At 39.1% G+C, this 25,597-nt stretch overlaps 1 pseudogene; it reads left to right on the plus strand.

Annotated features, from left to right (window-relative positions):
- Window positions 1-304: 304 nt before the first annotated feature.
- LOC139580276 (transmembrane protease serine 9-like) lies at window positions 305-23,661 on the plus strand (annotated as a pseudogene).
- The last annotated feature ends 1,936 nt before the right edge of the window (window positions 23,662-25,597 follow it).

Raw genomic sequence — 25,597 nt, forward strand, 5'->3', positions numbered from 1 at the left:
GACCCCAAAAAGTGTTCTCCTATGGGGACAGTCGAAGAACCATTTTGGAACCCTTTTTTCTAAGAGTGTACCTAATTGCCCTGCTGATGGCCCATCAACGGTGGGAGGTGTATTCAAACTGGTTAGGTAGGTATTTTCTACCAGAACATTCAGAGACATACTGTATGCCTAGTTCCAACTATCCGGATAAAAGAAAGAACCAGAGAAACAGGATAGCTATTCTTAGATACAACATATAATTGTGTGGGTGCACTTGTCACAATGACAGTACATGTCATAGAGATCATTCGTTGTTGTCATTGACCAGCCCCCATTGTCTACAGTATATAAGAGTCGTACATGTATAGGGCCAACCCAACAGAGCTACACAGAAGAAAGGTTGAATGCACAGATACAGGTGAGCTCGTCTAACATATTTGTGAATGAAGCCAGTTTTGAAGAAGGGGATAATGATATTCGTGGGTATGACGATAATGATAATCATGATGATAAACATAATGATAAACATGATAATCATGTTATGATAATCATGTTATAAGGAGATTCTGACAATGAGGAGTCAAAGGACACTTTCCGTGTTGCTTCTGTTGATGATGGGTAAGTACTTCATCCATTTTGTTTGATGCTGATTGTGCTACTATTTTAAATGTGAATGTCATTTGGCTGACCTTGATCCCACCCTGTTGTTTCACAAGGTATGGTGACCACTGCGGTTCCTGGTGAGTTTACATTGTGTCCAATTCCACTTTTCAACTCTGACTGAATTATAGAAGACTGAAAACATCATGTTGATACTTATAGATAACAGGAAACAAGCAGAGATCAGATCACTTCGTAGTGAATGAACTAGCACAGATAAATCAATTTACTTCCTTATTCTACAGAAAGAATGCATGGGAATGCAAGTTAACTTGCACACTTAAATTAATATTGCCACAATATCACTCGAGATGATCTGTGATTTAGAATTAAAGATTTTTGGAACATAACTGTTTTCATAGTGTTTTAGTGTAGTTTCTATACACACATTCCATGCATTGTTTAATTTAGAGAATTAGCTAATCTTTATCTACTTTGTTGGTTAAAACCACATGATGCACATTAGATGATGTCAAAAGTGTTTGAATCGCTCTAGAAGTATTATCTTCAGTAAATACAATATATATGGCCTAAGTAGCCATGATTGCTAACATTACCTAGCCTTAGTCAGATGACTTATAAACAGTGGTGGAAAAAGTACCCAAATCATCATACTTGAGTAAAAGTAAAGATACCTTAATAGAAAATGACTCAAGTAAAAGTGCAAGTCACCCAGTAAAATACATCTTGAGTAAAAGTCTAACAGTATTTGGTTTTAAATATACTTAAGTATCAAAAGTAAATGTAATTGCTAAAATATACTTAAGTATCAAAAGTATCACGAATAATTTTGTGATATTATATTAAAACCTCTTAAGGATCTGCGCCTTTTTATCAATTTTCGCCTAAAATGACAAACCCAAATCTAACTGCCTGTAGCTCAGACCCTGAAGCAAGGATATGCATTTTCTTGGAAACACTTTGAAGTTTGTGGAGATGTGAAAGGAATGTAGGAGAATATAACACTTTAGATCTGGTAAAAGCTAATACAATGAAAAAACCAACAGTTCTTTTGTATTTTTTTGTACCATCATCTTTGAAATGCAAGAGAAAGGCCATAATATATTATTCCAGCCCGGGTGCAATTTAGATTTTGGCCACTAGATGGCAGCAGTGTATGTGCAAAGTTTTAGACTGATCCAATTAGCCATTGCATTTATGTATAAAAAATGCTGTATCAAGACTGCCCAAATGTGTCTAATTTGTTTATTTAACCTCCTGGCTAGATGATGAATTTCGAGTGGATCACGAGCAGAATGGTTTTGGGGGTGCTTAGCACTTTCTCATTCAAACAACTAGCAAAAGTCTAAATGCTGAAACCCTGTTTTGTTATTATGTAGCAGTTATAGTTTCTGTCTGGTTTATAATTACTATCAAAATGTCCCAAAATAATATACATCAACCAGTGGTTGCAGCATGGTACAACACAACACATTGCTCTTAAAATGTCACAAAATAAGTTTAAAAATCAACTGGTGGTTGCCGCATGATACAACGTAACAAACAAGCGCTTAAATAAAAAAGGAAATCTCATATTTTGGGGTTACAGGGCTTTATACAGGAAGTGCTCGTGCTTGGTTTTCAACCTCTTTGTCTATTCCCTCCAGCAACTACTGCTGATGCAGCCATCACTTCAACGGTTGGCCATTCATCAGCCACTGGTGAGTTTACATTAAGTCCAATAAGTGATTTTCAACCCACTTCTCAATCCTCTCTGACTGACTGAATTGTAACCATCTCTCATCTTAATCATATAGTATGTTATATATACAACCGTTCAAAACTTTGGGGTCAATTAGAAATGTCCTTGTTTTTGAAAGAAAAGCAATTTTTTTGTCCATTAAAATAACATTAAATTGATCAGAGATACAGTGTTGACATTGTTAATGTTGTAAATGACTATTCTAGCTGGAAACGGCAGATTTTTTAATGGATATCTACATAGGTGTAACAGTATAACTTTAAACCGTCCCCTCGCCCCGACACGGGCGCGAACCAGGGACTCTCTGCACACATCAACAACTGACACCCACGAAGCGTCGTTACCCATCGCTCCACAAAAGCCGCGGCCCTTGCAGAGCAAGGTGCAACACTACTTCTAGGTTTCAGAGCAAGTGACGTAACTGATTGAAACGCTAGTAGAGCGTACCCGCTAACTAGCTAGCCATTTCACATCCGTTACATAGGCGTACAGGGGCCCATTATCAGCAACCATCACTTCTGTGTTCCAATGGCACGTTGTGTTAGCTAATCCAAGTTTATCATTTTAAAAGGCTAACTGATCATTAGAAAGCACTTTTGCTATTATGTTAGCACAGCTGAAAACCGATGTTCTGGTTAAAGAAGCAATACAACTGTCCTTATTTAGACTATTTGAGTATCTGGAGCATCAGCATTTGTGGGTTCGATTACAGGCTCAAAATGGCCAGAAACAAAGAACTTTCTTCTGAAACTCATCAGTCTATTTTTGTTCTGAGAAATGAAGGCTATTCCATGTGAGAATTTGCGTCCCTCTGCAACTGGATCTTCGACATCCTGACGGGTCACCCCTAGGTGGCAAGGGTAGGTAACAACACATCTGCCATGCTGACCGTCAACACAGGGGCCCCTCAGGGGTGCATGCTTAGTCCCCTCATGTACTCCCAGTTCAGTGCATAGCCTCGCCCGACTCCAACACCATCATTAAGTTTGCTGATGACACGACGGTGCTAGGCCTGATCACTGACAATGATGAGACAGCCTATAGGGAGGAGGTCAGTGACCGGGCACTGTGGTGCCATGACAACATCCTCTCCCTCAATGTCAGCCAGACAAAGGAGCTGATCGTGGTCTACAGGAAATGAAGGGCCGAGCATGCCCCCTGGGCTTTAGTGGAGCGGGTCAAGAACTTCAAGTTCCTCGGTGTCCCCATCACTAAGGATTTAACATGGTCCAGACACACCAAGACAGTCATGAAGAGGGCACGACAACAACTTTTCCTCCCCAGGAGACTGAAAATATTTGGCATGGGTCCCCCCAGATCCTCAAAAAGTTCTACAGCTGCACCATTGAGAGCATATTGACCGGTTGCATCACCGCCTGGTATGGCTAATGTTCGACATCTGACCGTAAGGCCCTACAGAGGGTAGTGCATACGGCCCAGCACATCACTGGGGCCAAGCTTCCTGCCATCCAGGACCTAAATACTAGGCGTGTCCGAGGAAGGCCTTAAAACATTGGCAAAGACTCCAGCCACCCAAGTCATAGACTGTTCTCTCTACTACCGCATGGCAAGCGGTACCTGAGCGCCAAGTCCAGGTCCAAAAGGCTCCTTAACAGCTTCTACCCCCAAGACAAAAGACTCCTGAACAATTAATGAAATGGCCACCTGGACTATTTACATTTTACACTGCTGCTACTCGCTGTTTATTATCTATGCATAGTCACTTTATCCCTACCTACATGTACAAATTACCTCAGCTAACCTGTACCCAGCACATTGACTCGGTACCGGTACCCCCTGTATATAGTCTAGTTATTGTTAATTTATGATGTTATTTTTTAATTTTTTAAACTTTAGTTTATTTAGAAATATTTTCTTAACTCTATTTATTGAATGGCATTGTTGGTCAAGGCCTTGTAAGTAAGCAGGTAGCCTAGTGGTTAGAGCTTTGGGCTAGTAACCCAAAGGTTGCTGGATTGAATCCCTGAGCTGACAAGGTAAAAATCTGTCGCGTAACATGCATTTTTCTCTCCTTTACTTGACTCAAATGAGAAAGTATATATTTCGCAGTCGTTTTGCATATTGCGCCCTACTTTCTGACTCACCTGAACCCCGGACAAGAATTCCATCTGTGTGTGGGAATTCGGGAAACTCAGTACCGAGCCGCCCACTGTTGACATACTTCCAAAATGACAAAGTGCAAAGAACCTTTGAAGGTCTCAAAGGGTTCTTTGGATCAGTATGGTTCTACATAGAACCATCACCCTTCCTACAGAACCCTTGAGGAACCTTCCAAGTGCTAAACATGAGTTTCTGACATTGTATTTTCATCTAAAATCAGTTTGGCTGAGATCCCGGTGCAGATATCACACGATAGGTTTCCAATATAAATTGTTGATATAATACCAATGGCAAATGTGGAGTATTTAATTCCAATAATCTCTATTTTTATGTTAGTGTGTGGCATCTCTCCACTCAACAACAAAATAGTGGGAGGTGAAAATGCCCCTGCAGGAAGTTGGCCCTGGCAGGCAAGTCTCCAAACTTCTGACGGACATGTTTGCGGTGGGTCCCTCGTCAACAAGGTGTGGGTGATGTCTGCAGCCCACTGCTTCACCAGGTGAGTTAGCGTTAGATAACAGGTGCTTCTACACCTGCATTGCTTTCTGTTTGGGGTTTTAGGCTGGGTTTCTGTACAGCACTTCGAGATATTAGCTGATGTACGAAGGGCTATATAAAATAAACTTGATTTGATTTGAGATACAGGGGACATAAAAGTTGTAATACAAATAGATAATTATGTCAGTTATTTGTGATGCAGCTGAGCGCAACTCTTGAAATAAGTTTTCCAAAATGTAACTGTCCATTAATTCCATGTTAATCTTATATTTCATCACTTTGATCCATCTTAATTTAGTTACATTTTTCATTCCAACAAAAAGCTCAGACCCAAATGGTTGGAACATTAGCCTTGGTCGTCAGACCCTGGAGGGAATTAACCCCAACGAAGTGTCCAGAACTGTGGCTGAGATCATTATACATCCAGATTACAACGAGTTCACAAAGGACAACGACATCGCTCTGCTCAAACTCTCCTCGCCGGTCAGCTTCACAAACTACATCCGCCCCGTCTGTCTGGCAGCAAATGATAGTGTTTTCAACAATGGTACTGATAGCTGGGTGACCGGCTGGGGTAACATCAATGAAGGAGGTGAGGACACATTCATGATCCATTGTAGGAGATGTTGATGAGATTATGTTTTATGTGAAACAGTATCCCCAGTGGTCACAATGCAGGTGCACACGGAAAAAAATAGTTTCTTATTCTGATGGAAATTGACAACCTGATGAAAACTGTCCTGAAGTTGTTACCTCCCATTTTTAATCTCCCATCACACATCACTTTATTTCCTTCAGTTCCCCTCCCATCCCCCCAGGATCTGCAAGAAGTGGAGGTTACAGTTGTGGGGAACAGACAGTGTGACTGCCTCTATTGGGCCGGTTCAATCACAGACAACATGCTCTGTGCTGGTGATCTGGCAGGGGGCAAGGACTCGTGTCAGGTAAAGTTCACGCTAACCCATCTTGTTCTACTACAGGGCCCAGTTTTTCAAAAGTTATCGATTCGGATTTCGGCAAGCGGACAGGATTAAACGCATAGAAATAGAATGAATAGAACGGGCGTCCCCATTCAGGTCAATGATACGCCTGTTCTACTCAATATATTCATATGCTTTTAATCCGATTGCAGAAATCTGATCAGATAAGTTTTGAAAAACTGGGCCCTGTTCCATTTCATTTCCTAGAGCCTTCTTTTAATGACCTTGCTCCATCTTCTCAGGGTGACTCAGGAGGTCCACTGGTGATTCAACAGAACTCTGTCTGGGTCCAGTCTGGGGTTGTTAGTTGGGGTCAGGGCTGCGCTCGGCCTAATCTCCCTGGGATCTACACCAGAGTGTCCAGTTACCAGTACTGGATCGACTCCCATATCAGGACCGACAAGCCAGGCTTTGTCCAATTTACCTCCAGTGGGGTAGATGCTGACAGCGATTACATCTGTTCTGATGTCCCAACAACTACTGTCGACCCCAACCCCTACCCCTCCACCTACTATTACCCTTACCCCTACCCTTACCCCTACCCTTACCCCTACCAACACCCCGACCCTTACCCCTACCCTTATACCCTTACCCTTACGAATCCATTTTTGATCATGGGCACAGTTTGTTCAGCTCCCTTTATTTGCTGAGCACCTTGTTCATTCTGATGTTTCTTACCATTTAAATTCTTTCCGTGATGCAGTCAAGGGCAAGGTTTTATTGGCAGTCTGAGTGCAAGTGCTATTCGTTGGGGAGATGTATCTTTTAAAGTAATGGCTGGCGTGCTCTGGAAGAACGAGAGTTGGGAAGGAGGTATCCTATGGCTGCATATCCTATCTAGTATATTGTGTGTTCACTTTTCCCTGGGCACATCCGGCTGAGTGAGTGTTGTTTTCAATGGGCCTTACTGTTGTCTTGATTTATTTGTGAAGATGGATAACCTGAAATATATTTACTTATTTATTAAAGGGGCAATATGGGATTCAAACCAACAGAGACCATGACACTTTTTTTGTAAAACGCTTAGGGATAGAGCTGAAGAAATGTATCTCTTAAATTCATAGACAGAGGTTTGGGTACAATGACTGTCTGATAGCATTAACAATGTTTTGTAAGCTTTACAATTTTTTACAATTACATTGTTTACAAAAAACATAGTAAAACAAGCTTATATTTTGGCTTGTGTTGAAGTAGGACAGCACTAAGCTCATGAGACATTTTAAGTTACATTCTTCAAGAATTAATGGCTATATATCATTAAAGATGCACTTTAGTCTCATTTTCATCTCATTTATCACATGATTTATTTAACAAAAGTCATGACATGTCACAAGTGGGAGAGGCCTTTCCTCTTCTGTTCTCTATTGGTCCTCTAACCACTAATTTGCACAAAACATATATGTTATACCCTTAAGTGGGTGTACATTAATTGGGATAGATATTGTTTCAACAAGAACGTTTTTTTTTAAAGCTGGAGTGTGTCTAATTTAAAAGTAAAATAATGGTTGTACCGTTCCCAGATTGCCATTTTAATATTTGAGAAATGACAAATCCTTTTGCTATGAAAGCTGTATAATAAAAATAAAAAATAAAATGTTCTTTATGGAGCGGCCTGCAGTGGTCTAGTGGTTAGTGCCACAGCCGACTGGATAAGAGCGTCTGCTAAATGACTAACATGTAAAACGTCTCCTGTCTTTCTTGTCTCTTCTTCTATCTTTCCTATCAATGGGTAACACTATGCTTTAAATACACATATGAACCTTTCCTAAAGAAGGCACTGCATTGTGAAACTTTGGTGGAGGTTTACTCATTAAAATGTTGTGAACACATATAGAGTGTGCGACTTTATTCACATATTAGCCACTATTAAGTAGTTTATAAGTGTGTGTATATATATATATATATATATATATATAAGTAGTAAATAAGGCCTTTATTATGTCGTATATCAATATATTCTACCTTAATTAAGGGTTCAATTATTAATAAATAAGTCATGTGTTACTGGCCAGTCCTCAATAACATAATTCTAATTATTATTAGGCAGTAAATCAATATCATCCGGAGAATATTGAGATTATTGATTTCAGCTTTTATATATTATCATATCCATGTAGTACAGGGTCAGTGCCAGTACCATAGCTACAATGTGCAGGGAGACTGGAGTGGCTAAACTGTATGTACAGTTGAAGTCGGAAGTTTACATACACCTTAGCCAAATACATTTAAACTCAGTTTTTAACAATTCCTGACATTTGATCCTAGTAAAAATTCCCTGTCTTAGGTCAGTTAGGATCACCACTTTATTTTAAGAATGTGAAATTTCAGAATAATAGTAGAGAGAATGATTTATTTCAGCTTTTACTTCTTTCATCACATTCCCAGTGGGTCAGAAGTTTACATACACACAATTAGTATTTGGTAGCATTGCCCTTTAAATTGTTTAACTTGGGTCAAACATTTCAGGTTGCCTTCCACAAGCTTCCCACAATAAGTTGGGTGAATTGTGACCCATTCCTCCTGACAGAGCTGGTGTAACTGAGTCAGGTTTGTAGGCCTCCTTGCTCGCACACGCTTTTTCAGTTCTGCCCACTAATTCAGATCAGGGCTTTGTGATGGCCACTCCAATACCTTGACTTTGTTGTCCATAAGCCATTTTGCCACAACTTTGGAAGTATGCTTGGGGTCATTGTCCATTTGGAATACCCATTTGCGACCAAGCTTTAACTTCCTGACTGATGTCTTGATGTTTCTTCAATTTATCCACATAATTTTCTTTCCTCATGATGCCATCTATTTTGTGAAGTGCACCAGTCCCTCCTGCAGCAAAGCACCCCACAACATGATGCTGCCACCCTTGTGCTTCATGGTTGGGATGGTGTTCTTCGGCTTGCAAGCCTCCCCCTTTTTCCTTCAAACATAATGATGGCCAAACAGTTCTATTTTTGTTTCATCAGACCAGAGGACATTTCTCCAAAAAGTATGATCTTTGTCCCCATGTGCAGTTGCAAATTGTAGTCTGGCTTTTTTTATGGCGGTTTTGGAGCAGTTGATTCTTCCTTGCTGAGCAGCCTTTCAGGTTATGTCGATTTAGGACTCGTTTTACTGTGGATATAGATACTTTTATACCTGTTTCCTCCAGCATCTTCACAAGGTCCTTTGCTGCTGTTCTGGGATTGATTTGCACTTTTCGTACCAAAGTACATTCATCTCTAGGAGACAGAACGCATCTCGTTCCTGAGCGGTATGACAGCTATGTGGTCCCATGGTGTTTATACTTGCATACTATTGTTTGTACAGATGAACATGGTACCTTCAGGCATTTGGAAATTGATCTCAAGGATGAAACAGACTTGTGGAGGTCTACAATTGTTTTTCTAAGGTCTTGACTGATTTCTTTATGATTTTCTGATGATGTCAAGCAAAGAGGCACTGAGTTTGAAGGTAGACCTTACAATACAAGAGCAACAATAAAATAACAATAAGGAGGCTATACAGGGGTACCGATTCAATGTGCGGGGGTACAGGTTAGTCGAGGTAATTGAGGTAATACTGTACATATAGGTAGGGGTAAAGTGACTATGCATAGATAAAAAAACAGCGAGTAGCAGCAGCGTAAAAAAAGGGGGGGGGGGGGGGGGGTCAATGCAAATAGTCCGGGTAACCATCTGATCAGCTCTTCTTCAGTCTTGGCCTGGGGGGAGGAAGCTGTTTAGAAGTCTTTTGAACATAGACTTGGCGCTGCGGTTACAAGCGAACATGCTGATCCTTTGTACTCCCACACCTCTAATTTACCTCTTGTTATGCAACAGCTGTGTTTCAGTTTGTATTCTGGTTCAGAAGAATAATCTCCAACATGCTCTACGAGATCCACTGTCACGCATCACGTACCGTCTAATCCATCGTTCTTCTTCTTTTTTTCCAAAGCTGCCATCCAAGAATGTCAAGATTCTTAACATGAACAAACAATGTATTCAGTATATTATACATGTAAAGTGGGTAAAACATTATGTAAACATTTTTAAGTGACCAGTGTTCAATGACTAGAATACAGTATACACATACTGTATATGACTAAGACCAATATAGTACAAAAACAAATATATGTACTACAGCCAAGTAAATAAGTTGTAAAAGTAGCTACGATGACTAAGAATACATTGTTTGTTCATGTTAAGAATCTTGACATTCATGAATGACAGCTATGACAACAACAACAAAATGATGGATTGCACTGCATTGTTGAAGACAGTTCTGCAAGCAAGAATTTCACTCTGCCTTGTGCACCTGACCAATAAACTTTGATTTGATATACACTCAACACCATATGTATTTTTATAGTGAAGCTAAGATGTTTAATTTGCCTCTATACTCCAGCATTTTCTTTTCTCGATTTAAGAGCAAATGTTTTATATGAAGCGACCGTAAGCTTTTATTTTAGGGTATTTTGTAGAGGTGGGCACCAATATTGATATTCTTATGATATTGAAAGCCACCCTTTGCCTTGATGACAGCTTTGCACACTCTTGGCATTCTCTCAACCAGCTTCGTGAGGTAGTCACCTGGAATACATTTCAATAAACAGGTGTGCGTTGTTCAAAGTTAATTTGTGGAATTTCTTTCCTTCCTAATGCGTTTGAGCCAATCAGTTGTGTTGTGACAAGGTAGGGGTGGTATACAGAAGATAGCCCTATTTGGTAAAAGACCAAGTCCATATTATGGAAAGAACAGCTCAAATAAGCAAAGAGAAATGACAGTCAATCAGTACTTTAAGACATGAAGATCAGTCAATTCGGAAAATTTCAAGAACTTTGAAAGTTTCTTCAAGTGCCGTTGCAAAAACCATCAGGGGCTATAATGAAACTGTCTCTCATGACGACCGCCACAGGAAAGGAAGACCCAGAGCTTCTTTTGCTGCAGAAGACAAGTTCATTAGAGTTACCAGCCTCAGAAATTGCAGCCCAAATAAATGCTTCACAGAGTTCAAGTTACAGACACATCTCAACATCAACTGTTCAGAGGAGACTGTGTGAATCAGTCCTTCATGGTCGAATTGCAGCAAAGAAACCACTACTAAAGGACAACAATAATAAGAAGAGACTTACTTGGGCCAGGAAACATGAGCAAAGGACATTAGACCGGTGGAAATCTGTTCTTTGGTCTGGTGAGTCCAAATTTGAGATTTTTGGTTCCAACTACCGTGTCTGTGTGAGATGCAGAGTAGGTGAACAGATGATCTCTGCATGTGTGGTTCCCACCGTGAAGCATGGAGGAGGAGGGGTGATGGTGTGGGGGTGCTTTGCTGGTGACACCGTCTGTGATTTATTTAGAATTCAAGGCACACTTAACCAGCATGTCTACCACAGCATTCTGAAGCGATACGCCATCCTCTCTGGTTTGCACTTAGTGGGGACAATCATTTGTTTTTCAACAGGACAATGACCCAACACAGCTCCAGGCTGTGTAAGGGCTATTTGACCAAGAAGGAGAGTGATGGAGTACTGCATCAGATGACCTGACCTCCACAATCACCCAACCTCGACCCAATTGAGATGGTTTGGGATGAGTTGGACCACAGAGTGAAGGAAAAGCAGTCAACAAGTGCTCAGCAATTTGTGGGAACTCCTTCAAGACTGTTGGAAAAGCATTCCAGGTGAAGCTGGTTGAGAGAATGCCAAGAGTGTACAAAGCTGTCACCAAGGCAAAGGGTAGCTACTTTGAAGAATCTAAAATATAAAATACTTTTTGATTTGTTTAACACCTTTTTGGGTTACTACATGATTCCATATGTGATATTTCATATTTTTGATGCCTTCAATATTATTCTACAATGTAGAAAATAGTAAAAATAAAGACAAACCTTTGAGTGAGTAGGTGTGTCCAAACGTTTGACTGGTAGTGTATTTGAGCATATCAAGATATTGGTTTATTCTTACAGTTAATCTACACTATTCTGCATTTTATAAAATGCATACATTACTGCATGAACAAAACCCTGTCACAGACCCTTAACTTAGCATAGCACCTTTTTTTCCTGGAGAATGTATCTAGAATCTAAACGTGTTCTTCGGCTGTCCCCATAGGAGAACCCTTTGAAGAACCCTTTTTGGTTCCAGGTAGAACCCTTTTGGGTTCCATGTAGAACCCTTTCCCGCAGAGAACTCTACATGTAACCCAAAAATGGTTCTACCTGGAACAAAAAACGGTTGTACCTAGACCCCAAAAAGTGTTCTCCTATGGGGACACTCGAAGAACCATTTTGGAACCCTTTTTTCTAAGAGTGTACCTAATTGCCCTGCTGATGGCCCATCAACGGTGGGAGGTGTATTCCAACTGGTTAGGTAGGTATTTTCTACCAGAACATTCAGAGACATACTGTATGCCTAGTTCCAACTATCCGGATAAAAGAAAGAACCAGAGAAACAGGATAGCTATTCTTAGATACAACATATAATAGTGTGGGTGCACTTGTCACAACGACAGTACATGTCATAGAGATCATTCGTTGTTGTCATTGACCAGCCCCATTGTCTACAGTAAATAAGAGTCGTACATGTATAGGGCCAACCCAACAGAGCTACACAGAAGAAAGGTTGAATGCACAGATACAGGTGAGCTCGTCTAACATATTTGTGAATGAAGCCAGTTTTGAAGAAGGGGATAATGATATTCGTGGGTATGACGATAATGATAATCATGATGATAAACATAATGATAAACATGATAATCATGTTATGATAATCATGTTATAAGGAGCTTCTGACAATGAGGAGTCAAAGGACGCTTTCCGTGTTGCTTCTGTTGATGATGGGTAAGTACTTCATCCATTTTGTTTGATGCTGATTGTGCTACTATTTTAAATGTGAATGTCATTTGGCTGACCTTGATTCCACCCTGTTGTTTCACAAGGTATGGTGACCACTGCGGTTCCTGGTGAGTTTACATTGTGTCCAATTCCACTTTTCAACTCTGACTGAATTATAGAAGACTGAAACCATCATGTTGATACTTATAGATAACAGGAAACAAGCAGAGATCAGATCACTTTGTAGTGAATGAACTAGCACAGATAAATCAATTTACTTCCTTATTCAACAGAAAGAATGCATGGGAATGCAAGTTAACTTGCACACTTAAATTTAATTAATATTGCCACAATATCACTCGAGATGATCTGTGATTTAGAATTAAAGATTTTTGGAACATAACTGTTTTCATAGTGTTTTAGTGTAGATTCTATACACACATTCCATACATTGTTTAATTTAGAGAATTAGCTAATCTTTATCTACTTTGTTGGTTAAAACCCCATGATGCACCTTAGATGATGTCAAAAGTGTTTGAATCGCTCTAGAAGTATTATCTTCAGTAAATACAATATAATACAATATATATGGCCTAAGTAGCCATGATTCCTAACATTAGCTAGCCTTAGTCTGATAACTTATAAACAGTGGTGGAAAAAGTACCCAATCGTCATACTTGAGTAAAAGTAAAGATACCTTAATAGAAAATGACTCAAGTAAAAGTGCAAGTCACCCAGTAAAATACTTCTTGAGTAAAAGTCTAACAGTATTTGGTTTAAAATATACTTAAGTATCAAAAGTAAATGTAATTGCTAAAATATACTTAAGTATCAAAAGTATCACGAATAATTTTGTGATATTATATTAAAACCTCTTAAGGATCTGCGCCTTTTTATCAATTTTCGCCTAAAATGACAAACCCAAATCTAACTGCCTGTAGCTCAGACCCTGAAGCAAGGATATGCATTTTCTTGGTACCATTTGAAAGGAAACACTTTGAAGTTTGTGGAGATGTGAAAGGAATGTAGGATAATATAACACATTAGATCTGGTAAAAGATAATACAAAGAAAAAAACAACAGTTCTTTTGTATTTTTTTGTACCATCATCTTTGAAATGCAAGAGAAAGGCCATAATGTATAATTCCAGCCCGGGTGCAATTTAGTGTATGTGCAAAGTTTTAGACTGATCCAATTAGCCGTTGCATTTATGTATACAAAATATTGTATCAAGACTGCCCAAATGTGCCTAATTTGTTTATTTAACCTCCTGGCTAGATGATTAATTTCGAGTGGATCACGAGCAGAATGGTTTTGGGGGTGCTTAGCACTTTCTCATTCAAACAACTAGCAAAAGTCTAAATTCTGAAACCCTGTTTTGTTATTATGTGGCAGTTATAGTTTCTGTCTGGTTTATAATTACTATCAAAATGTCCCAAAATAATATACATCAACCAGTGGCTGCAGCATGGTACAACACAACACATTACTCTTAAATTGTCACAAAATAAGTTTAAAAATCAACTGGTGGTTGCCGCATGATACAACGTAACAAACAAGCGCTTAAATAAAAAAGGAAACCTCATATTTTGGGGCTACAGGGCTTTACAGGAAGTGCTCGTGCTTGGTTTTCAACCTCTTTGTCTATTCCCTCCAGCAACTACTGCCTATGCAGACATCACTTCAACGGTTGGCCATTCATCAGCCACTGGTGAGTTTACATTAAGTCCAATAAGTGATTTTCAACCCACTTCTCAATCCTCTCTGACTGACTGAATTGTAACCATCTCTCATCTTAATCATATAGTATGTTATATACACTACCGTTCAAAACTTTGGGATCAATTAGAAATGTCCTTGTTTTTGAAAGAAAAGCAAATTTTTTGTCCATTAAAATAACAATAAATTGATCAGAGATACAGTGTTGACATTGTTAATGTTGTAAATTACTATTGTAGCTGGAAACGGCAGATTTTTTTATGGATATCTACATAGGCGTACAGAGGCCCATTGTCAGCAACCATCACTCCTGTGTTCCAATGGCACGTTATGTTAGCTAATCCAAGTTTATCATTTTAAAAGGCTAACTGATCATTAGAAAGCACTTTTGCTATTATGTTAGCACAACTGAAATCCGATGTTCTGGTTAAAGAAGCAATACAACTGTCCTTATTTAGACTATTTGAGTATCTGGAGCATCAGCATTTGTGGGTTCGATTACAGGCTCAAAATGGCCAGAAACAAAGAACTTTCTTCTGAAACTCATCAGTCTATTTTTGTTCTGAGAAATGAAGGCTATTCCATGTGAGAATTTGCGTCCCTCTGAAACTGGATCTTCGACATCCTGACGGGTCACCCCTAGGTGGTAAGGGTAGGTAACAACACATCTGCCACGCTGACCGTCAACACGGGGGCCCCTCAGGGGTGCATGCTTAGTCCCCTCATGTACTCCCAGTTCAGTGCATAGCCTCGCCCGACTCCAACACCATCATTAAGTTTGCTGATGACACGACGGTGCTAGGCCTGATCACTGACAATGATGAGACAGCCTATAGGGAGGAGGTCAGTGACCGGGCACTGTGGTGCCATGACAACATCCTCTCCCTCAATGTCAGCCAGACAAAGGAGCTGATCGTGGTTTACAGGAAATAAAGGGCCGAGCATGCCCCCTGGGCTTTAGTGGAGCGGGTCAAGAACTTCAAGTTCCTCGGTGTCCCCGTCACTAAGGATTTAACATGGTCCAGACACACCAAGACAGTCATGAAGAGGGCACGACAACAACTTTTCCTCCCCAGGAGACTGAAAAGATTTGGCATGGGTCCCCCCAGATCTTCAAAAAGTTCTACAGCTGCACCATTGAGAGCATATTGACCAGTTGCATCACCGCCTGGTATGGCTAATGTTCGACATCTGACTGTAAGGCCCTACAGAGGGTAGTGCATACGGCCCAGCACATCACTGGGGCCAAGCTTCCTGCCATCCAGGACCTAAATACTAGGCGTTTCTGAGGAAGGCCTTAAAACATTGGCAAAGACTCCAGCCACCCAAGTCATAGACTGTTCTTTCTACTACCGCATGGCAAGCGGTACCTGAGCGCCAAGTCCAGGTCCAAAAGGCTCCTTAACAGCTTCTACCCTCAAGACAAAAGACTCCTGAACAATTAATGAAATGGCCACCCGGACTATTTACATTTTACACTGCTGCTACTCGCTGTTTATTATCTATGCATAGTCACTTTATCCCTACCTACATGTACAAATTACCTCGGCTAACCTGTACCCAGCACATTGACTCGGTACCGGTACCCCCTGTATATAGTCTCGTTATTGTTAATTTATTGTGTTATTTTTTAATTTTTTAAACTTTAGTTTATTTAGAAATATTTTCTTAACTCTATTTATTGAATGGCATTGTTGGTTAAGGCCTTGTAAGTAAGCAGGTAGCCTAGTGGTTAGAGCTTTGGGCCAGTAACCGAAAGGTTGCTGGATTGAATCCCTGAGCTGACAAGGTAAAAATATGTCGTTCTGCCCCTGAACAAGACAGTTAACCCACTGTTCCCTGGTAGGCCGTCATTGTAAATAAGAATTTGTTCTTAACTGACTTGCTGGTTAAAATAAATTAAAAATTAAAAAGAAAATTCACGGTAAGGTGAACCGTTGTATTCGGTTGATGTGACAATAAATTAGATTAGATTTGAATTGCCTCAAGGCTTAAAAATCCTTCTTTAACCTGTCTCCTCCCCTTCATCTACACTGATTGAAGTGGATTTAACAAGTGACATCAATAAGGAATGATAGCTTTCACATGGATTCACCTGGTCAGTCTATATCATGGAAAAAGCAGGTGTTCCTAATGTTTTGTACACTCAGTGTATATAACATGTAATCTTCGTCTGGCTTTCCGGCAGAGAAGACGCTTTGTTACTTATTGTATCCTTTCAAAGTTTGAAAAGTGCATTGCACATTTCAAACTTTGGGGAATTGGGGAAATTGTTTGTTCACAAAAAAAGGAAATAGCACCGCCCTCTAACCCTACATACTCTATATACCTACATATACATACTCTATATACCTACATATACATACTCTATATACCTACATATACATACTCTATATACCTACATACTCTATATACCTACATACTCTATATACCTACATACTCTATATACCTACATACTCTATATACCTACATATACATACTCTATATACCTACATATACATACTCTATATACCTACATATACATACTCTATATACCTACATATACATACTCTATATACCTACATATACATACTCTATATACCTACATACTCTATATACCTACATACTCTATATACCTACATATCCATACTCTATATTCCTACATACTCTATATACCTACATACTCTATATACCTACATACTCTATATACCTACATACTCTATATACATACATACTCTATATACCTACATATACATACTCTATATACCTACATACTCTATATACCTACATACTCTATATACCAACATATACATACTCTATATACCTACAAACTCTATATACCTACATATACATACTCTATATACCTACATACTCTATATACCTACATACTCTATATACCTACATACTCTATATACCTACATACTCTATATACCTACATACACTATATACCTACATACTCTATATACCTACATACTCTATATACCTACATACTCTATATACCTACATACTCTATATACCTACATACTCTATATACCTACATACTCTATATACCTACATACTCTAACCCTACATACTCTATATACCTACATACTCTAACCCTACATACTCTATTTACCTACATACTCTATATACCTACATACTCTAACCCTACATACTCTATATACCTACATACTCTATATACCTACATACTCTAACCCTACATACTCTATATACCTACATACTCTATATACCTACATACTCTATATACCTACATACTCTATATACCTACATACTCTATATACCTACATACTCTAACCCTACATACTCTATATACCTACATACTCTAACCCTACATACTCTATATACCTACATACTCTATATACCTACATACTCTAACCCTACATACTCTATATACCTACATACTCTATATACCTACATACTCTAACCCTACATACTCTATATACCTACATACTCTAACCCTACATACTCTATATACCTACATACTGTATATACCTACATACTCTATATACCTACATACTCTATATACCTACATACTCTATATACCTACATACTCTAACCCTACATACTATATATACCTACATACTCTAACCCTACATACTCTATTTACCTACATACTCTATATACCTACATACTCTAACCCTACATACTCTATATACCTACATACTCTATATACCTACATACTCTAACCCTACATACTCTATATACCTACATACTCTAACCCTACATACTCTATATACCTACATACTCTATATAGCTACATACTCTATATACCTACATACACTATATACCTACATACTCTATATACCTACATACTCTATATACCTACATATACATACTCTATATACCTACATACTCTATATACCTACATACTCTATATACCTACATACTCTATATACCTACATACTCTATATACCTACATACTCTATATACCTACATACTCTATATACCTACATACTCTATATACCTACAGACACTATATACCTACATACTCTATATACCTACGTACTCTATATACCTACATACTCTATATACCTACATACTCTATATACCTACATACTCTATATACCTACATACTCTATATACCTACATACACTATATACCTACATACTCTATATACCTACATACTCTATATACCTACATACTCTATATACCTACATACTCTATATACCTACATACTCTATATACCTACATATACATACTCTATATACCTACATACTCTATATACCTACATACTCTATATACCTACATACTCTATATACCTACATACTCTATATACCTACATACTCTATATACCTACATACTCTATATACTTACATACTCTATCTACCTATATACTCTATATACCTACATACTCTATATACCTACATACTCTATATACCTATATACTCTATATACCTACATACTCTATATACCTACATACTCTATATACCTACATACTCTATATACCTACATACTCTATATACCTACATACTCTATATACCTACATATACATACTCTATATACCTACATACTCTATATACCTACATACTCTATATACCTACATACTCTATATACCTACATACTCTATATACCTACATACTCTATATACCTACATACTCTATATACCTACATACTCTATATACCTACATACTCTATATACCTACATACTCTATATACCTACATACACTATATACCTACATACTCTATATACCTACATACTCTATATACCTACATACTCTATATACCTACATACTCTATATACCTACATACTCTATATACCTACATATACATACTCTATATACCTACATACTCTATATACCTACCTACTCTATATACCTACATACTCTATATACCTACATTCTCTATATACCTACATACTCTATATACCTACATACTCTATATACCTACATATACATACTCCATATACCTACATACTCTATATACCTACATACTCTATATACCTACATACTCTATATACCTACATACTCTATATACCTACATACTCTATATACCTACATACTCTATATACCTACATACTCTATATACCTACATACTCTATCTACCTACATACTCTATATACCTACATACTCTATATACCTACATACTCTATATACCTACATACTCTATATACCTACATACTCTATCTACCTATATACTCTATATACCTACATACTCTATATACCTACATACTCTATATACCTACATACTCTATATACCTACATACTCTATCTACCTATATACTCTATATACCTACATACTCTATATACCTACATACTGTATATACCTACATACTCTATATACCTACATACTCTATATACCTACATACTCTAACCCTACATACTCTATATACCTACATACTGTATATACCGCTATCCCCAAACACCATAGTGGGTTCGGAACAAAAGCAGGACACCGCTTTGGTCCCCGAGTCTTGAAACGCCGTATGAGCAGCACAAAAAGTTCACCTCTGGATACTCTGATGGAATTGACAGAACAGAGCTACTTCTTCACCACAAATGGATCGGCCAAAAGGCAGGGATCCACTTTCTCCACCAATCATACTCACTTTTGTCAGGATCAAATTTCAAATTCACTATCCCTCATCTGCTCCGGGTTTTCAGGCTCGTAACATGCATTTCTCTCCTTTACTTGACTCAAATGAGAAAGTATATATTTCGCAGTCGTTTTGCATATTGCGCCCTACTTTCTGACTCACCTGAGCCCCGGACAAGAATTCCATCTGTGTGTGGGAATTCGGGAAACTCAGTACCGAGCCGCCCACTGTTGACATGCTTCCAAAATGACAAGCCCGGCCTGCTTGCCAGGTCGCCTCTTCCTGTGGTTTTCCGGCCTTAGGTCACATCTATAACATGTAATTGCATAACACAACAGATTAGATAAACTGGCATGACACACTCACTCACACATTCACCAAAAACAGCTGTGAGCAAACCACTCCCCAAAATATTCTAATGAGCCACCGCCCCTTCAAAAGAGGAAATAATAATTTTCTGCAAAGTGCGAAGAACCTTTGAAGGGCTCAAAGGGTTCTTTGGATCAGTATGGTTCTACATAGAACCATCCCCCTTCCCACAAATCCCTTGAGGAACCCTCCAAGTGCTAAACATGAGTTTCTGACATTGTATCTTCATCTAAAATCAGTTTGGCTGAGATCCCGGTGCAGATATCACACTATAGGTTTCCAATATAAATTGTTGATCTAATACCAATGGCAAATGTGGAGTATTTAATTCCAATAATCTCTATTTTTATGTTAGTGTGTGGCATCTCTCCACTCAACAACAAAATAGTGGGAGGTGAAAATGCCCCTGCAGGAAGTTGGCCCTGGCAGGCAAGTCTCCAAACTTCTGACGGACATGTTTGCGGTGGGTCCCTCGTCAACAAGGTGTGGGTGATGTCTGCAGCCCACTGCTTCACCAGGTGAGTTAGCGTTAGATAACAGGTGCTTCTACACCTGCATTGCTTTCTGTTTGGGGTTATAGGCTGGGTTTCTGTACAGCACTTCGAGATATTAGCTGATGTACGAAGGGCTATATAAAATAAACTTGATTTGATTTGAGATACAGGGGACATAAAAGTTGTAATACAAATAGATAATTATGTCAGTTATTTGTGATGCAGCTGAGCGCAACTCTTGAAATAAGTTTTCCAAAATGTAACTGTCCATTAATTCCATGTTAATCTTATATTTCATCACTTTGATCCATCTTAATTTAATTAAACATTTTTCATTCCAACAAAAAGCTCAGACCCAAATGGTTGGAACATTAGCCTTGGTCGTCAGACCCTGGAGGGAATTAACCCCAACGAAGTGTCCAGAACTGTGGCTGAGATCATTATACATCCAGATTACAACGAGTTCACAAAGGACAACGACATCGCTCTGCTCAAACTCTCCTCGCCGGTCAGCTTCACAAACTACATCCGCCCCGTCTGTCTGGCAGCAAATGATAGTGTTTTCAACAATGGTACTGATAGCTGGGTGACCGGCTGGGGTAACATCAATGAAGGAGGTGAGGACACATTCATGATCCATTGTAGGAGATGTTGATGAGATTATGTTTTATGTGAAACAGTATCCCCAGTGGTCACAATGCAGGTGCACACGGAAAAAAATAGTTTCTTATTCTGATGGAAATTGACAACCTGATGAAAACTGTCCTGAAGTTGTTACCTCCCATTTTTAATCTCCCATCACACATCACTTTATTTCCTTCAGTTCCCCTCCCATCCCCCCAGGATCTGCAAGAAGTGGAGGTTACAGTTGTGGGGAACAGACAGTGTGAATGCCTCTATCGGGCCAGCTCAATCACAGACAACATGCTCTGTGCTGGTGATCTGGCAGGGGGCAAGGACTCGTGTCAGGTAAAGTTCACGCTAACCCATCTTGTTCTACTACAGGGCCCAGTTTTTCAAAAGTTATCGATTCGGATTTCGGCAAGCGGACAGGATTAAACGCATAGAAATAGAATGAATAGAACGGGCGTCCCCATTCAGGTCAATGATACGCCTGTTCTACTCAATATATTCATATGCTTTTAATCCGATTGCAGAAATCTGATCAGATAAGTTTTGAAAAACTGGGCCCTGTTCCATTTCATTTCCTAGAGCCTTCTTTTAATGACCTTGCTCCATCTTCTCAGGGTGACTCAGGAGGTCCACTGGTGATTCAACAGAACTCTGTCTGGGTCCAGTCTGGGGTTGTTAGTTGGGGTCAGGGCTGCGCTCGGCCTAATCTCCCTGGGATCTACACCAGAGTGTCCAGTTACCAGTACTGGATCGACTCCCATATCAGGACCGACAAGCCAGGCTTTGTCCAATTTACCTCCAGTGGGGTAGATGCTGACAGCGATTACATCTGTTCTGATGTCCCAACAACTACTGTCGACCCCAACCCCTACCCCTCCACCTACTATTACCCTTACCCCTACCCTTACCCCTACCCTTACCCCTACCAACACCCCGACCCTTACCAATACCCTTACCCTTACGAATCCATTTTTGATCATGGGCACAGTTTGTTCAGCTCCCTTTATTTGCTGAGCACCTTGTTCATTCTGATGTTTCTTACCATTTAAATTATTTCCATGATGCAGTCAAGGGCAAGGTTTTATTGGCAGTCTGAGTGCAAGTGCTATTCGTTGGGGAGATGTATCTTTTAAAGTAATGGCTGGCGTGCTCTGGAAGAACGAGAGTTGGGAAGGAGGTATCCTATGGCTGCATATCCTATCTAGTATATTGTGTGTTCACTTTTCCCTGGGCACATCCGGCTGAGTGAGTGTTGTTTTCAATGGGCCTTACTGTTGTCTTGATTTATTTGTGAAGATGGATAACCTGAAATAAATTTACTTATTTATTAAAGGGGCAATATGGGATTCAAACAAACAGAGACCATGACACTTTTTTTGTAAAACTCTTAGGGATAGAGCTGAAGAAATGTATCTCTTAAATTCATAGACAGAGGTTTGGGTACAATGACTGTCTGATAGCATTAACAATGTTTTGTAAGCTTTACAATTTTTTACAATTACATTGTTTACAAAAAACACAGTAAAACAAGCTTATATTTTGGCTTGTGGTGAAGTAGGACAGCACTAAGCTCATGAGACATTTTAAGTTACATTCTTCAAGAATTAATGGCTATATATCATTAAAGATGCACTTTAGTCTCATTTTCATCTCATTTATCACATGATTTATTTAACAAAAGTCATGACATGTCACAAGTGGGAGGGGCCTTTCCTCTTCTGTTCTCTATTGGTCCTCTAACCACTAATTTGCACAAAACATATATGTTATACCCTTAAGTGGGTGTACATTAATTGGGATAGATATTGTTTCAACAAGAAAGTTTTTTTTTTTTAAGCTGGAGTGTGTCTAATTTAAAAGTAAAATAATGGGTGTACCGTTCCCAGATTGCCATTTTAATATTTGAGAAATGACAAATCCTTTTGCTATGAAAGCTGTATAATAAAAAAATAATCAAATGTCTTTATGGAGCGGCCTGCAGTGGTCTAGTGGTTAGTGCCACAGCCGACTGGATAAGAGCGTCTGCTAAATGACTAACATGTAAAACGTCTCCTGTCTTTCTTGTCTCTTCTTCTATCTTTCCTATCAATGGGTAACACTATGCTTTAAATACACATATGAACCTTTCCTAAAGAAGGCACTGCATTGTGAAACTTTGGTGGAGGTTTACTCATTAAATTGTTGTGAACACATATAGAGTGTGCCACTTTATTCACATATTAGCCACTATTAAGTAGTTTATAAGTGTGTGTATATATATATATATATATATATAAGTAGTAAATAAGGCCTTTATTATGTCGTATATCAATATATTCTACCTTAATTAAGGGTTCAATTATTAATAAATAAGTCATGTGTTACTGGCCAGTCCTCAATAACATAATTCTAATTATTATTAGGCAGTAAATCAATATCATCCGGAGAATATTGAGATTATTGATTTCAGCTTTTATATATTATCATATCCATGTAGTACAGGGTCAGTGCCAGTACCATAGCTACAATGTGCAGGGAGACTGGAGTGGCTAAACTGTATGTACAGTTGAAGTCGGAAGTTTACATACACCTTAGCCAAATACATTTAAACTCAGTTTTTAACAATTCCTGACATTTGATCCTAGTAAAAATTCCCTGTCTTAGGTCAGTTAGGATCACCACTTTATTTTAAGAATGTGAAATTTCAGAATAATAGTAGAGAGAATGATTTATTTCAGCTTTTACTTCTTTCATCACATTCCCAGTGGGTCAGAAGTTTACATACACACAATTAGTATTTGGTAGCATTGCCCTTTAAATTGTTTAACTTGGGTCAAACATTTCAGGTTGCCTTCCACAAGCTTCCCACAATAAGTTGGGTGAATTGTGACCCATTCCTCCTGACAGAGCTGGTGTAACTGAGTCAGGTTTGTAGGCCTCCTTGCTAGCACACGCTTTTTCAGTTCTGCCCACTAATTCAGATCAGGGCTTTGTGATGGCCACTCCAATACCTTGACTTTGTTGTCCATAAGCCATTTTGCCACAACTTTGGAAGTATGCTTGGGGTCATTGTCCATTTGGAATACCCATTTGCGACCAAGCTTTAACTTCCTGACTGATGTCTTGATGTTTCTTCAATTTATCCACATCATTTTCTTTCCTCATGATGCCATCTATTTTGTGAAGTGCACCAGTCCCTCCTGCAGCAAAGCACCCCACAACATGATGCTGCCACCCTTGTGCTTCATGGTTGGGATGGTGTTCTTCGGCTTGCAAGCCTCCCCCTTTTTCCTTCAAACATAATGATGGCCAAACAGTTCTATTTTTGTTTCATCAGACCAGAGGACATTTCTCCAAAAAGTATGATCTTTGTCCCCATGTGCAGTTGCAAATTGTAGTCTGGCTTTTTTTATGGCGGTTTTGGAGCAGTTGATTCTTCCTTGCTGAGCAGCCTTTCAGGTTATGTCGATTTAGGACTCGTTTTACTGTGGATATAGATACTTTTATACCTGTTTCCTCCAGCATCTTCACAAGGTCCTTTGCTGCTGTTCTGGGATTGATTTGCACTTTTCGTACCAAAGTACATTCATCTCTAGGAGACAGAACGCATCTCGTTCCTGAGCGGTATGACAGCTATGTGGTCCCATGGTGTTTATACTTGCATACTATTGTTTGTACAGATGAACATGGTACCTTCAGGCATTTGGAAATTGATCTCAAGGATGAAACAGACTTGTGGAGGTCTACAATTGTTTTTCTAAGGTCTTGACTGATTTCTTTATGATTTTCTGATGATGTCAAGCAAAGAGGCACTGAGTTTGAAGGTAGACCTTACAATACAAGAGCAACAATAAAATAACAATAAGGAGGCTATACAGGGGTACCGATTCAATGTGCGGGGGTACAGGTTAGTCGAGGTAATTGAGGTAATACTGTACATATAGGTAGGGGTAAAGTGACTATGCATAGATAAAAAAACAGCGAGTAGCAGCAGCGTAAAAAAGGGGGGGGGGGGGGGGGTCAATGCAAATAGTCCGGGTAACCATCTGATCAGCTCTTCTGCAGTCTTGGCCTGGGGGGAGGAAGCTGTTTAGAAGTCTTTTGAACATAGACTTGGCGCTGCGGTTACAAGCGAACATGCTGATC

The sequence above is a fragment of the Salvelinus alpinus genome, chromosome 7, assembly GCF_045679555.1.
Source record: "Salvelinus alpinus chromosome 7, SLU_Salpinus.1, whole genome shotgun sequence".
NCBI classification, from domain to species: domain Eukaryota; kingdom Metazoa; phylum Chordata; class Actinopteri; order Salmoniformes; family Salmonidae; genus Salvelinus; species Salvelinus alpinus.